Below are 16,965 nucleotides of genomic sequence, written 5' to 3' on the forward strand. Positions count from 1 at the left end.
TCTCCTAAACTACATAGCCACAACCATAGACTGCCAGACTGCATGTCTGTCTCATGGTTAAGGCCATCAGTCAGTTAGTCCACATACATGCTTATCACAAAAAGCTCTGATGTCGTCTGGTCTTCGTCTTTGACGCTGCAGCAGTGCACTGGGCGGAATCTTTAGTCAACGTTTTATTTGCCTGGCACGTTAACTTTGGCTGATGAGTGAGGAAGTGGTGAAAATGCCAAGCCAAGAGCGCAACAAACAGAATAGTGCTTTTGTATACGAGTATGTACATCGAATCATAGGAATGTGCATAATAAATGTATATTATCTACCTATGTACACATTGCAGCACATGAAATGTTGAAAATGCATTGAGACAGTAGCTTGTAAATAAACAATTTCTGTTTTCTTTTCTTATTATTGTTGCTTATAAAGACTGCAATTTCATCTCTAGAATATTCTGTGGCATATGAAAGTATAGAGTTATCAATCAGTTGGCTATGAGAGAATCCACTCAAATTGCGGCTTACCTGCACGACTGGCCAGCCAAGTAAGTTAGTAGTATTGTATGTAGATAAATATATTATTTATAAAGCAAAATAGTGATTTGTCGTTGCTCTAGAATCAGGCAACTGGAAATACTACTTCAAATGCTGATAGCAAGAAGAATGCTGGCTAGCGAAGACATACCTGAAAGTGGAGAAAAAATAAAGAAATTTTATTATGTGGCACTATGAAAAAAAATTAGAAATTTAAAATGTAAAATATATGCAACCAATATATAATCTAATGTATGTAAATTAGGCTGGTTTTCAAAATATCTACATACAAATTTTGTACGGGGCACCACTTATTATGTGTTACTTACAAAAAAAAACATCCACGAAAATTTCAAAATTTCAAATAAAAATTGGGGTCCGTCGCTACCAGGATTTGAAAAAATTTATTTTTAAATAGTAAAAATTCGACAAGTTTTTGACATGAAATTTGATACATTTTATATATTATTTTTTTTTTTCTGCAATTTTTTACTGTGGCGTATTAATATTTATTTCAAGAGTGTTTTTTGAGCTTTGTACCACGATTAGTTTATTAGGAATATTTATATATTATTTTTTATTCATATAAATTCATAAACTCGCTGAATTATAACTGACCAAAGCCAAGATTTTGTCGAATTTTTGAGATTAAAAAAAATTATATATTTTTAAACCTTGGTAGCGACCCCAATTTTTTTTTTAATTTAGAAATTTTCGTGGATGTCTGAAGGTAGAAAAAAATAAAGAGGTCCCCCATGATATTGGTATTTTTTAAGGAACACCCTAATGTACATACATGTTGAAACCGGCAAACGGTTGTAGTACCACATTAGGTAAATAAGAATTGAAAACTTAAATTAGGTACCCCTTAGAGAGCTTTTCTTTGCAGAGTGTTTTAGCCCAGCTGCTGATTGGAAAACTGTGCGCCTAGAGGTACGCAATGTTTGATGCTTATTGCTTTATTTTCATTTTTCATCCACTCCTCAAATGGCTTATGAAATAATTTGTCTATAGAAAACATTTATGCTCGTTACTTACTTAATCATGTTCTTTCCTTTAATACTTCTAGATTGCCCGAAAAACGAATGGAAAACCTTATTGTTTCTAATTCACAGCATGCTGTACAGCCAAAAACATAACTTGAAATGCCCGAAACCCCATTAGGACTTATTATATAAACTAAAGCAAAAATTGTGTTACGCAAAGTTCCCCAGTAAGCAAAGACGAACACCACAGGACATAAGGTCTGTGGGCTCGAACCCAAAGAAAAACAACGACTTGTAAACGACATAGTTTATTCTAGCACAGTACAGGGGAAATAGAAGACAACCACCGGTATGGAAGGTCGATTGAGGTGCCATAAATAGTCAGACGATGTAGAAAAAATCGGTATAAGTCATCCTCTTAAGTCTAGGGTTAGCGCAAGATGGGCACCGAGAACTCTCACACAACTTGAGAAGCACTACGCTCACTGAACTGGGTCACGAAAATAAGTTCTGTTCCGGATTATACATTCCGGGCTTGGGAAGGAGAGCCCTGCCAGGTACCAGTAGTCAAATTTTAACCTCCTTTGGAACCTTTTACGACCGAACAATGCAATGGCTATATTTTCGCCACTGTAACCGTTCATTCTCAACGCCATACCGACATGATCATCAATGTTCCTCTTTGATCTGAAATGGGAAATTTCGTTCTGGACGAAATGTGCTTTCAAAAAGACCGGGTCACAGGCCACACAACCAGGCCAGTTATAAGTCTATTTCGAGAATCAACGATGCGGCTGGATTTCTCTTTGTACGATTGTACTTTGGAATAACTGAAGGATAAGATACATCAAGTTATGGTCAAGTTATTGCCCGCATTGTGTAAAAAAGTCATATAAAAAATATACTTTAAACTTTGATAACAAATTAAAAAAAAAAATATATTGAAATTGAAATTTTTTTAACTTAACTTTCTCGATGAGAAAACAGATGATGTACTAATTATTTGTATATAGTATATTACTTTAATATCCATTCCATTCCATTCCAATTTTTTTTTTCGTACATATGTAGATCGATCCAATATAGTGTTCACTCAATTTTTTTCTGTGTGTGGCGAGAATGAATTTAGAAACTAGAGACGACTGTCGGGTTTATCATCATAAGGCATCTTACTGGACGATTTAAAATAACAAGTACAAAAGGATTCTGCTTTGGATGTCTTGAAAACAATAAGATGCCATTAGGTGGAAGAAAAGGAGAGGATGATATATAAATTCCTGACTTCTTGGGAAGTTTGGGCAATGAAGCGAGGGAAAAGGACTGCAAATCGGTCATTCTCAGTACGTCATACTTAAAATATTTGTCAGCTTAGGGCCGTTGTCCATAAAGCAATCTTATTCACGTTTGGCAGGCAGGAAACTAACTGTAAGTTTTTGTACTCATAATCGAAAATGAACTATCAGACCAGACTTGAAGCGTCACTGTGCAATAACCAACAGGCGCCAAAAGGAGAAAACAGCGCGAATTTTCAGCGCAACACCAACAGTTTCTTTCTGGTTAATTTACCATAAACTTCCTCGAATGAACTCAAATAACTTCAATGAAATAAATTAGGTTAGAATTACAAATTAAACTAATGAAAGCAATAAAAAATATTAAAATAATTACAAATCCAATTATATAAATGCAATTTAGCAAAAGTTGAAACCGCATATTTTAGCATGTTCGCTCTTGCACCCCACACCATCACGCTCGCAACAGAATACATCTCGTCGGACCAACACGCCCCTCACCACTCTACTCCACTCCGATCTACATACAACCCATCATTTCCTCATTTTAATTATTTGCAACTCTCAGCATTTTCACAAATAATTTCAAATGGGACATCTGACTGTGGCGAAGTGCTCTGTTGAAAAAGTCAGCTAGCGAGTTTGCAACAGCTCCCAGCGTAAAATGAGGCAAAAGTGGCGCAAAAAAAAAAAAACGAAACGAAACGTTCGCTCGTCCGCTACGTCCACTGCCATAACCTAAGTCAATGCTGTGCTGACGCCGCCACCCAACGCCCACGGCCCACCGCCATACGCTACGCAGCTGTTGACATTGGCCCCAAACGCACCGGCCACGGCGAGAATGTACACGCCGCGCCACTAATGACTTTTGCAGTCATTGCCGACAGGCAGATTAACGAAACAGCAAGCGCGAGTGCACGGCGGCGCGTAGAAGCGAGTTAAATTGAATTGCGCGTGGGTAGGAGTTGTTGCTGTGTACATTTGGCTGAGGTGAGTGCGAAGAAGGCGCACTACCCGTAAAATGAGGCAAAAGATGAGCTGCGGTGAGTGTGCGAAGAGTCAAAGTTCGCTGAACTGTTGAGGATTTTACAGCTTTAGTGTTAGAAATGTTTTTTTTCCCTCTAAATTTCTATTTTATTGTAGTTGTCCGCGGCATATAGCGGTTGGGGAGATTTGCTGCGAGGCTTTAGGGGATATCATAATATAGCAGCCGATTGTGTAAAGAATTGAAAATGGCGAAATTTAATTGAATGGTAAATTACACAATGCATTAGTAGATATACAATTTGGGAATAAATTAAGTATTCAGTGAAATAGTGCTTTCGCAATAGTATACAGGTAATTGAACTAATATTTCACATGAAACACAATCAATGAAATAACTAATGGAATATCCTTCTTGTTGAAAAATTAAATAAATAAGAAAACAAACTCCAAAAGAGTTGTGTTGCGGTCTAAGAAAATAACTACGGAGATAATTTGCAAAAGGAAAATGGAAATATTCACTTAGACTTTTTCGGTAAAAGGCCAAAATTGAGATTTTATTCGTACCACAGATATTTTACGGACACCAAAAGCCACCTTAGACCTGAATGCAAAAGCTTGTAGAAAAAAACGTCCTTGTATATAGTTCCGATTGGGGGTAAGACCCCATAAATACTTAAGGTCAATTTGTAACCCTTTGTGGGACCCAAACAAACAGGGCGTTTCTGGCGAAGATAGTAAAAAGTCTATCGTAAGACTAATGAAAGAGATTGATGGAAACATAGTTCGAAAGACTTTAGTTATTACAGCACAAAGGTGTCACAAAAAAGCTCTCTCATTCATTTTATTTTTTTTTTACATTTTGTTTTAAAAATAGAAGTATTTTTTTTAAGTAGTACTTCTTTTTTGATTGAATTTTTTTCTTCTAATTTAATGTTAGATTAAATAATTTTAAAAAGAGAGAAATATGTTGTTTTCATTTAATTTTTAAAAATATTTTTATATATTTTTGCTTTATTTTCATGGTACATTCCATTTTTGAGATTTTTTTTAATTTTTTGTTTTTTAATTTAATTTTCTTTTAATTTGTATTTTGTTTTAAAAATAAAAGCATATTTAAAAGCTTATTTTTTAAGTACTACATCTTTTTTGATTGAATTTTTTTCTTCTAATTCAAATTTAGATTAAATAATTTTAAAAAGAGAAAAATATATTTTTTTAATTACATTTTTAAAAATATTTTTATATATTTTTGCTTTATTTTCATGTTACATATCTAAATTTTTTTCCACATAATTTTCTTTTATTTAATTGTTTTTTTATTGTTTTAAAAAGGAATATATATGGCGTACTCTTTCTGAACGTTACCCCCACTGTGCCCATTTTTCTTTTAACTTAATATATATATTTTTTTAATAAGTAAAATTCATGAAAAAACACAAGCTTTCCGATGCCGGCTGGCATACCCTAATTTCAAATGTGTTTACAAAATTTTTCTTGCACGTCCAGTTTTTGAGAAAAATCTGCTGAAGTGTGAAAAATACCAAATACAGCCAATTTCAAAAAAAAAAACAAAAAAATATTTTGGACTTAGTTTTTCCGAGGCAAAAAGCGCATACATGAAAAGATACACAGTCAGCGTCAAACATATGAATACCCTGACAATTTTGACAATTTTATTTATTTATATTTTCCATAAAATTTTTCATTTTTTTTTTATAAAAATATAGTTCATTCAACAGCAGAAACCAGCATAATCATTTTTTCTTAATTTCTTATAGAACTTCCATCAAAATTTTCAACTTCTCAATTCGATTTCTCCGAAAAGTTTTGAGTATGCAGTTTTGTAGCCCATGAAATTTAAGATGCAAGTTTCAAGTCTCTAAAAATTACCGTTGATTGAAAAAAAACTGCGTTAATAATTAGGTTTTTCCCTAACACTTTCTTCGGCACTTTCTTTTATCCCTACATAGTGCCCTCAATATTTCATTTTGCGATTGCCCTGAAACGTTTGAAATCCTTTTATACAAAACAAAACAAAAATTTATTGCGGAATGAGCGAAAAAATACGCTTCAATAGAATGCACCAAGTTACATAGAAATTTGAAGAAGCAATTTTCTCGCAATACGTTGTTGATTTATGCACTTGCAAACGCATTCATTTCCACAGCCAGCCAACTGCTGTGAATTATCAGCACCGCCCACACTCCGCTCCAGCAACGCTCGCTTGCTTGCTTGCCGCCATTCATGTTTCCCTAACGCCTAAGTAATGTTTTCCTTAACACTTGAGTGCATTTTCCGACCTGCGTCAATGCAATGCAATTCACTTCCATTTCAAATCGTCGTTCCTACGCACTTTCATATGCAATTTCAATGGAAAGTCAACTGCTTACAATAAATTCATTCATTCTCATTACTTTTCCTCAACGTTTGCTTATGAAAAGCATCTTGTTTTTGTGTTACTTATTGTCTTCTTGTTTTTTTTTTGCATCTATAATAGCTGGCATGCAACGACTAAACTCAAGTCGACTCGTACGCAAATGCGACGCCCAAGTTTTCAGTTTTGTTGAAACTTGTTCTATCTGCATTTTTTTTTCTATTTCTTCTGCCATTGTGGTTGCATAATAAATCTAAAAAAAAAAACAAAAATGTATGACTTGTGAATGATAGCTAAATGAGGGCAGGGAGGAGTATTGCATGCGGCTAACCGCGGAACAAACAAAGCAAAAGCAAAACAGCGTAATGATTGGGAGCGCACAGCAGTGGAACTGACTGAGAATGCAGTTGACACAGACACCAGTCAGCAGAACTCACAATTGGTAAATCTGCATGCATGGAGCAAAAAGTTGCGAAATGACTTAAGAATATTATATGCACTTATTTTTGTATATATGTATTTTAGTTTGAATTAGAAGCGGAGCGCAAATCATAACAAGTGAGACATATTTGTTACACTAGGCGATGAATTTCCTTGGCAACCGCAGAAGTTGCTCGTAAATTAACATCCGATAACTTTGACGACGAAACGAGGACTAATAAAGCTGTTTGGCAGAAATATATAGCTAAATAGAGAAATGTGAGAAATGTATGTAGATGCAAGATTTAAAAAATTGCAACAAATAGAAAAAATTAAGTGAACACGAGTATATCTGTGTTCGTATGGAAAAGTAGCTTATGTCGAAGGGCTGGATTTAGTATAAATCGGCATTCGCAGCATGTGATTGCGAATGATTCACAGGCACTGAGCCGTTGAACAACGTTTGGCAAATAAACGTGCCAGAAATAGTTCCGATACTAGCAAGTCAATATTCTTATTAAGTCTCATCGAAAAATTTCTTGTCGTTTAAAGAATAAAGGAAATGCCGCATTATACTAAAGCCAGCCTTTCGACATAAGCTACTTTTCCATACGAACACAGATATATATCAGTGACATAACTATTATAAGAGAAAAGAATAAAAATCAATCAATAATTATTATATTAAGATAAAAATAATTTCGAGTCATCTATAATTATTATTGAAGGACTTATATTATAAAAGTCCTTTCATAATAATTATCAGAGAGATAAATATTTTTAAGTCTTCAAAGACTTTTATTTTGAGACTTGTGTTATAGAAGTCCTTTGATAATAATTATCATTGAGATGAATATTTTTAGGTCTTCAAAGATATTATAAAAGTCATTTCATAATAATTATGAGTCCGAAACAATTTTTTAAGTCTTAAAAGACGGGGCTTGTGCTCAGGACCATTTCGGGATTAGCTGGAGCCCAGGTCGGAGCTAGTTGGGGACCAGTTAGGGACTATATGGAGAGTAGTTTGGGCCAGTTCAAAGTTCAATATGCTCAAAAAATAAAAATTTATAAATAAATTAATGAAAACATTTTTTGACTAAAATTGCAATAATCTTCGAATGTATTAGTCCTATATAATTTGGTATATGGACCTTTTTTTGTAGAGAATCGAAGTTAGCTAAGAAAAAAAAATTTTTTATTACTTGAACTTAGATGGACTTGGGCGAGCCTAGGATATTTACCAAAAATTTTCACGTTTCACTTAGATTTTTTTTAGAGCATGATGAACCGTATTTTTGCTATTGCCAATCAAAATTCTGAAAAGGCGGATTTTCGGCCCACGCTACTATAAATGTGCCAAGAAGTCTAATGACATCCATATACATACATTTTCATCTTTATATTCTTTATCATATTCATATTTTGTTTAAAATTCTATAAATTTATACTACATCGCTTTTAATGAAATTTTTCGCGTAAAAAGGAAAGTTTTTCTCAATCACGACTTAAAAACGTTAAATGAAAAGATTATTGTGTTCGTTCTACTTCGTTGTTTTTGACGTGCTTAAACGTAGAAACATTTCAATAATTAATTGGCATGTCAAAACATTGAACTCGCTTCACGGACAACAGCTGATGACTTTATTCGCTCATGCCAGTACACATGCAAATTTATTAAATTAAACAGCGATTAATGTCGAGAGTAACAGGAGGCGCGCATTTACCATCTAAACTTTTAATTTACGGTAATTTTAAATAAATTTTTTTAATAAGTATATATGTATGTAAATGCATACTTCATTTCACATGCTATCACTCTTGGGAATTTTTCGATTTTTATAAGTTTGCATAAGCTATTTTTTATCATTTAATTTCAAAAATAATTTTGCTTGAATAATATATATTTAAATGTAAGTAAGTAAGTAAGTAAGTGCAAGTCTTTCACTTAAGCAAATATTCGCACATACACACCATTCCTTCGTAACAAAAAAAAAAAAAAAAAAAAATTATTTGGTATGTTGTCAAGTGAAAGAGGTGAAATTTCATGTTGGGAAAAAAGTTTTAAATCTATTCAATGACAGAGATTTACTGGCTGTCAAAAGTAGATTGACAAGCGGACATTGCGAGATATTATACATACATATGCGGTGAACAGAAGTGAAACAACCATATGTACACTGCTGTCTTTGGATATGTATGTACATTAGGGTGGTCAAAAAATGCATGTGGGAAAAGTAAAGTCGGAATTTTTATGCTCTCGCCCCCTAGAATTGTTCTACATCGAAAAAAAATTGTCCGCATTTTTCTTATTTTGAAATAAAAGAATATTTAGAGGTCATTCAAAGCGCCCAAAATTTTCCATGTATTTTATATGGTTTAATGTTTAAATAAACCATTAGGTATTTTTATTGAAATTCTCCTGAAGAGAACCAGACTTTTCCGATCGAAAAATATTGATTTTCAAGAATTCTAACGGAATCGTAATAATGAGATTTTTGATGCTGTTTTCTTTTTAAGTTTTTTCAAAGATTGATATAAGAAAAACTTTAATAACTCAACCTAAACTATTTTGCCCTATTTCTAAACTATTTTTGCACAGAAATAAAAAGAGTGGGAAAATACCTTTCTACTGATACCTCACAAGTCTAAATCGGATTAGTTTTGGCCCAGTTATTCAAGTTTTTCGTAAGCCAATCTTTAAAAAAAAGTTAAAAAAAAAACAGCATCAAAAATCTCATTATTCTGATTCCGTTGAAAAGATTTTTAAATATTTTTATGCAGATTTTTTAAGCTTAATCTGTTTTGTCAACTGAGGAAATTTTTTTCAAAAAGTTCTTTAAGTAAAACTCCATTTTTGGAGGTATTTTCACATCGATCCAGCTCACGTAAATCTTAATATTTTTCCGAAATATTTTGGTGGACGTCTTCAAATATAATAAATTTTGTAATCCCGGAAGAAAAACCCCAAATTTTTTTAGTGATGCAGTCTAATATACTCTGATAAAATACAGGCGATTTTTAAAGTGCCTGTTAGTTAAAAATATATATATAGGGTGGTAGGAAAATAGATGCAAAAGAAATTAAGTGCTTTTTTTAACTTTTTCAAAAACCAGACTTAGCGGAAAAATATAGAAAGGACACGATTTAATTATGTAGGACCGTCAAGCCAGCACTAAATCGTATACTGTTATGAAGCTGCGCTCATGTTCGCGTCTTAAAGCCGCGTTGTGGAAACAAATTAATTTTAAAAAAGGTTTACTTGCGATGACTTTTTGGCATTGTCGACGTGGATTGACGACTTCGATTAGTCTAAAACAGAGTAACAATCCATAATTTGGGTATTCCAAGTAAGTAAAATTCGCAAATGGATCACATGCAAGCAAATGGTGTCGGTTCTTTTTTTCATTACTTTGTACTTTATTTTTTATTTACTTTTGTGTTTTATGTAATTTACTTTTTTGAATTTCTTGTTTATTTTTTTTTATTTTTTTTACCTTTTTTATCTTCTTCCTTCACTTTTTTTATTTTGTATTTACTTACTTCTTTTATTTTTTTATTTACTTCATATTTTTTATTTACTTTGATATTTTAATTTTTGTATATGTTTTTTATTTATTTTTTTATTTTTACTCTTTTAAATTCAAAAATTTTATTGAGCTTGAGGCAGTTTTTAATGAAATTTGGTGTGAGAGAAAAAACCAATTATGTAATTTTTTTAATTCACTTTTTTATTTTTTAGTTATGTACTTGGTTATTATTTTTTTAATTGTGAATTAAGAATTGTGCATGCTCAGATTCCTTTAGTTCCTAAAAAAAAACTGGATATATATCTGCTAGATTTGACCCAAATAGGACAAGGGATTAAAAAATATTAATTTAGGAATTTAAATAATCTGAGCCTTCATAATAGTTAAATGGCATGTACTCAATGTATTCTTGCAGTTTCGAGCGTTTTCATTGATCCTAGAAAATTATATTGACCTCAAAAAAAAAAATATATTATTTTCTTAGCTGTAATTTCTATGCGAAAACTAAATGTTCGACGCGGTGAGATTCATGGAGGATCATTACTATACCAAATGCTAAAATTTGAGTCTTATGCCGGTCGCATTGCGGGATTTTTTTTTTTTACTTTGACGTGGTCTAATGTACAAACATAGTCAAACAACTTTACAGATTCAATTTCTTATATACACAAATCACTTACACATAAAGAGCTTAAGTACTCAGTTATGAGAAGTGAAATTTATCTATTTACTTATCTGTTAAATGGAGAAATCCTACAGGGATTAAAACATGTGGAGGCGCATGCGTGCACCCAGTTAACCATAAATAAACAAAAAAACTGCAAATGTAAAAGGTAATGTTTAGAAAAGCAAAATATTTATGTACACAAAGTAAGTAAAAGTAAAACAGGTGTGTGCGAGCTGAAAATCAACGCCATAGCATGACAGATGGATGGATGGATGATGGTATGATATTTATGTATGTATGTATGTATGTACATATGTACATACGTCTCAACTGAAAGTGGAAAACAGTCTAGTCTGCGCGAAAGCAGTGACTTGTGTAGGCTTGACTACTATGTATGTATATATATACGTGTATCCAGTAGACAGATAAACATATTGTAACATTTGAAGACTTTCAGTTCAACAAAGTGGAAAACATACACATCTGGATTGGTAAATCGCGTAAAACTTTTCCGCAAGCCGGAGAAAATATTTACTAAAACATGTGCGCCTATGCCATATGCCGAAGAAATTGCATGTTTATCTGCATGTGTACATATGTATGTACATATGTACTATATAGGAAAAATCGACCGGCTATTAGTTACAGTGACAAACTACGTGAAAAATGTTGTCTGCAAAATTTGTTTTCAATGAGGCTAACATATTTACTTCCATACATACTGCTACTGCTACTTATAAATAGCATACATATTACATTAGGGTAGGCCAAAAATCTGATTTTTTTGGAGCTTTTATTGTTAGTAGCTTAAATATTAATTATGTTAATTATGTTGAAAATCTGCAAAAAGGAAACACTTCGGTCAATATCTTAGGCTCGTCAAAGTCATACCAAGTTCAAAGTTTTCAAAAATTTTTTTCCTAACATAATTTCATTGACTTGGGCGAGCCTAATTTTCATCTTTCACACAGATTTTTTTAGAGCAAAATGTACTATATTTTTATATGAATAAAAATTAAAAAAAAAAACGCATATTCAGTCCACCCTAATGTACAAATGTATAGTAAAACACGATTGGTAAAGAGTAATGGCATCGACACTAGAGACTACAACCCGCATGGTTAATCAATCGTCTGTTGCGGTATTAGTCGTAGCTGCGGCGCAAAAAAAGGTAGGTAATTGAAATGCAACCAAACTGGAGCAATGATAATAAGACAAGTGTAAAAGCTGGAATGTACAGTAATAAATATCTATACATTTCCTGCTACGAATCCAAAGAGAAATACATAAACGTAAAAGAAAATCATATGAGTGAAGAAAAACATTTAATAAATGGAATTTCATTAGGCGCGTTCACTTTGTTTTCAACGTAATATATGTATGTATGCACATTAGGCTATATCAGAAAAAATAATCGCAGTGCACCCCTGGATCTAAAGTACTTTTGCAAGGTAATTTTAAAAACCAAAGCTTTTTTTCCGCACCTTGCGGTCGTCATTTATACATTTTTAGTCATATCTTTGGCAGTTAAAGTCTGATCTTAAATTGTTCTTATCTCGAGGATACAATTTTTTTTTTGTTCCAAAGCTCATTGAGCTCAAGTACCCCGTTCAAGTACTTACCACCCTAAGGTGCCACCCTAGTGCCAGTAAATTACAGCTCGCCAAAAATCATGCAATTTTTGCTCAGTTCCAGTGGATTTATTACACTGTCCGATAATATTATGACAATTCAAATCAGCCCGGATTTTGCTAATATTTTCTACATATCCAGCAATAAAACACTCGATGGATTTGCAAAAGTTAGTCTGGTATTTTTATTTTATGGGCTACTAAATTTTCAGGTCCCGGCCTAAGTAATTTTTAAAAAAGTGGAAAAAATGGTTGAAATATATGTCAAAGCGAAATTAAAGGTTAAGACATACATATATAGTAAAATTTCATGGAAAATATTTTCGTAGAAGATTTTAACCCTTTGGCTCCCATTAGCCTGGAAGGGTCGGTTTGACCGCAATAAGCAAATTTGAAAGTTCGTTAGAGGATTGATATATTCTAGAAAATTCTTCTGCGGAAAATTTTGCTAGGGATCTTCTCAGGCAAAAACTCCATGACACCAACTTAAGTCACTAAAAATTTAAAATATTGAATCAACAGGAAAAAAATTGTTTTTTTTTTTTTTTTAAAGAATTTTTAAATTGAGTTTGGCTGGCTGTTATTCCTTCTTGGCATAGTTTTTGTTTTAAATTTACAGGCTTTTATGTTGGTGACATGAAATTTTTGCCTGTGAATACCCATAGTAAAATTTTCCGAAGAATAATTTTCTAGAATATATCGAGCCCTAATCGCCAAAATAACGTAAGCGAAATTTTTTTCAAAATTTTCCCTTTGCTACAGAAATGCATCTAGCAGTTGGGGACATTTCTTTTAACTGGCTTCAAATGCTAAGCACTTAGTGTTTATAATATTGCAATGCTCTTAGTTTCGCCGAGTGAAACTTGTTTGCTTTTTCTATGCTGCGAACTAAATAAAAAACATAATCTAGAATCCATCGTAAAACACATTTGAGAGAAGATAACATGTGAAACTAAGAGGTTAGTTCTATAAGATAGTTAAAAATTTGCATACGTTTTTTTTTTTTCTTTATGAAAATTTTAACGATTTTTTTATGGTTACGAAGTTAAAAAAAACTTGAGTTTTATGGATTTTCTTGCAGTGTCAAATATATTTTTATTAAAAATTAATTAATAAAAAAGTAATATTTTCAAAATATGGAAAAAAAAATTTACTGTACGATTTTGACCGACACTCACTGTAGGCACATACAAAACAAAACCTTGAATATGTATACTTTTCCGCTGTATTCATAGGGCGTATGAGTGATCTAAGTTGCTTGTTTACTCGTGTATGCATATGCCGGATCAAGTGTATTTTTCGAATACTATGTAAATAAAACCGCATGTGGTTGCATTTGAAAATTATATTTTTTGTAAATAAAAACTTTACAAAGGTTGATAACAAAATAAATCATATTAACGGAATATTGGTAGACTGAACATAGAAATTCGAAGGATTTTAAATAATTGTGTACAGTTTAAACAAAACACAAGTGCCTACACATTTCCTGACTGAAAAAGCGAAAACAGTTTATAAGGCGAAATTAGCAGAGTGTGTAGACCACTGTCTCTGTAGCTGGGGTCGTTGGATCAAATCCCAGTGAAGAAGTCTGCTGAGGAGATGTGGCGATCTCCGAAATAGCAGCTATAACTTCTATCATTTATAAACTATTGTTATTTTTCCGCAATAATTTTCCAATAAAAACGGTCTCCAGCTCAATAAAAATTTTTAAATATGATTTATCAGGCCAAAAAATAACTAAAAAGCCAAACATAAAAAAATAAAATATTTTTTTCGATGAACACCAAATGACAGATTGGCACAAAAATTGCATACATACATCTTCGTATTAGTTCAAATCCAGAGAATTGGCGAGAAATACTATTTATCATATTTACGAAGCAAAAAATTATAATCGCCTGCTATACCAAAATGATAAAATACATATCATCGAATTGATGATTAACGCACTCTAATGATGTCATATCCGCAAGCAGAATACATATCAGAAATTGCTTCAAAGCGAAACAAAAAATTAAAACATTCTATTTAGGTAGACGTGAAATATTAAATAATCCCTCTTAATCGTTAACTAAATGTACAAAAACGGTCAAATAAAATATAGAAAACAAGCTACTGAATGCTAGATACCTAATTATTTAAGTAATACAGATCAGTTTTGCATTGAAACCCACGCTGAAATTACCCCCGAGATTCGAAGATGATCAACATTTTCGCAAGAAATACAAATGTCGTGTATGCAGTTATAGGATATTTTAAGGGATTGCATGTAATGAAAAATTGGTTATAAAATTCAATAAGTTCAATAAAGCACTCCAGTCGTTTCTATCGCAGTGGGGCCCTCCCTCCCTCCCTCTTCCTCTGCTAAATCCATGGCAAGCACAGAGGCTGATTTTAGTCAGAAAACGAAAGAGCCACAGTCAGTGTCTGTTGGGCAAACAGTAAGAAGTCTGAAGTCTGTGTCTTTAACAGTTAATAAAATTGCGTAAAATTAACATAATTGATGAAGCGCAAAATAGTATTTTGTATAAGTGCATATGTATGTATGTATGTACTCGTGTCTCTGGAATGACCTAGCGCAATTAAATTTTCGTTGTTACTGCTCTCCTCTAGTAATCTCTAGGTCAACTTTTTTATACACGCCTGAATGAAAAAACAAAAACAATCACTGGGTGTGGCTTCAATGAAATGCTAATTACAATGATTAGTGGAGTTGATGCCAGCAATCGAAAAATGCAAAAGCGAATTGTTATGAATGAATGGCTCAGAAAACAAAAGAAATATTTCATGGAATTTTTGCAGGAGATTCGAACTGATCGTGCCATAAATGTGGTTATTACTTATACATGCACATGTACAAACAAACACTGGAGGTAACAGCATTTTAATTAATTTTTACACATCGACTTTTTTTGTAAGTAGTGTCAGGTGTTTAGAAGTATTTTTGAATGAAAGTACCTATTAGCTTTGATTGGTGCATATATTTGCATATACATATGTATGTATTTAAATATCAATTTATGTGTTCGTCTTTAAATGAATACATAATACACAGCTCCATTTTTTTACCAAAGAGCTATCCGAATCAACAAAAGCATAGGATTTTTTTTAGAAAAATTCTATAAATATGGATTATAAAAGGCGGAAAGTTAACGCAGAGTGTGATACAAAGGGATTTCATTATCACCTCAAGCTTAGATTTTCCTTAAAAAAAAATAGTAGATAGTATGTACTTAGACTTATTCAGTATCGAAGAAAATGGGCTTACAGCCTATGCAGATGGAAACGTTAAACCGGATTTCGTCTTGCTTTATTTTATTTTACTTTGTATTTTTTTACTCTTTTATTCAATTTTATTTATTTTATTTTTCAAATGTATTTAATAGTTTTCTCAAGTTTGCTTTTTTTCAAATTCATAATTTTTTCAAATTTTTAAATCGATTTCTTATGTTTTGATGATTATTATTTTATTTTATTTTTCAAATTTAGTTTGTTTTTCAAATTCTTGATTTTTTTCAAATTCTTGAAATTGATTTCTTACGGTTATGATCTCTTTTTCGTTTATTTTTTATTTTATTTTTTTCATATTTCATTTTTTTTCCCATATCTTATTTTATTTCATTTATTTTTTTCATTTTATTTTTTTTTTCACATTTTATTTTATTTATTTTTTCATATTTCATTTTATTTATTTTTTTTTCATATTTTATTTATTTTTTTAATTTTTAATTTAATTTTTTTTTTTTCATATTTTATTTTATTTTTTTCATAATTTATATATTACTAGTGTTCGCCCAGCGGTTGAAATTCAACCGATAAAATTAAGGATAGTTTATGTAAGTTGAATGAGCTAAAATAACATTAGTTGGAATGGGTTAAGTGGAGGGGAGTTTAGCTTAGTACTTGGCATAACATAACATAAGCATAACATAAGAATAAATAACATAACATATGAAGCATAACACACCACAATATAACATCGCACACTCTTCAGTTGTATTTCCTTTTTATCCCTTTTTTTACCTCTATCTAAATCTTATTTATTTTGGTTCATTTTATGCCAAATGATGTTGCCTTTGATGCCACATCAAGTGATATCATGTCATGTGGTGAAATTGGGTGTGGTGAGCTGCGGTGTGGTGGAATTGGGTATAGGAGTTACGGTGTGGTGAATTTAGGTGTGGCGGATTCAGGTGTGGTGAGTTAAATTATGGTGAGAAAGTTGAGGTGTGGTGAATTAAGGTGTGGTGAATTTTGGTGTGGTGAGTTGAGGTGAGTTAAGGTGTGGTGAGAAAGTTGAGGTGTGGTGAATTAAGGGTGGTGGATTTAGGTGTGGTGGATTTAGGTGCGGGGGTTAAGGTGTGGCGAGTTGAGGTGTGGTGAATTTAGGTGTGGGAAGGTAAAGTGTGGTGAATTAATGTGTGGTGAGCTCAGGTGGAGTAAGTTTTTAAGTTAAGATGAGTTAAAGTTAAAGGGTTATGATCTTTGTCCTTATCTTCATCTCCATCTTCATCTTCATCTTCATCTTCATCTTCATCTTCATCTTCATCT

This window comes from Rhagoletis pomonella, unplaced genomic scaffold (assembly GCF_013731165.1).
Source record: "Rhagoletis pomonella isolate Grant_MI unplaced genomic scaffold, Rhpom_1.0 Rhpom_scaffold_00011, whole genome shotgun sequence".
Lineage (NCBI taxonomy): Eukaryota > Metazoa > Arthropoda > Insecta > Diptera > Tephritidae > Rhagoletis > Rhagoletis pomonella.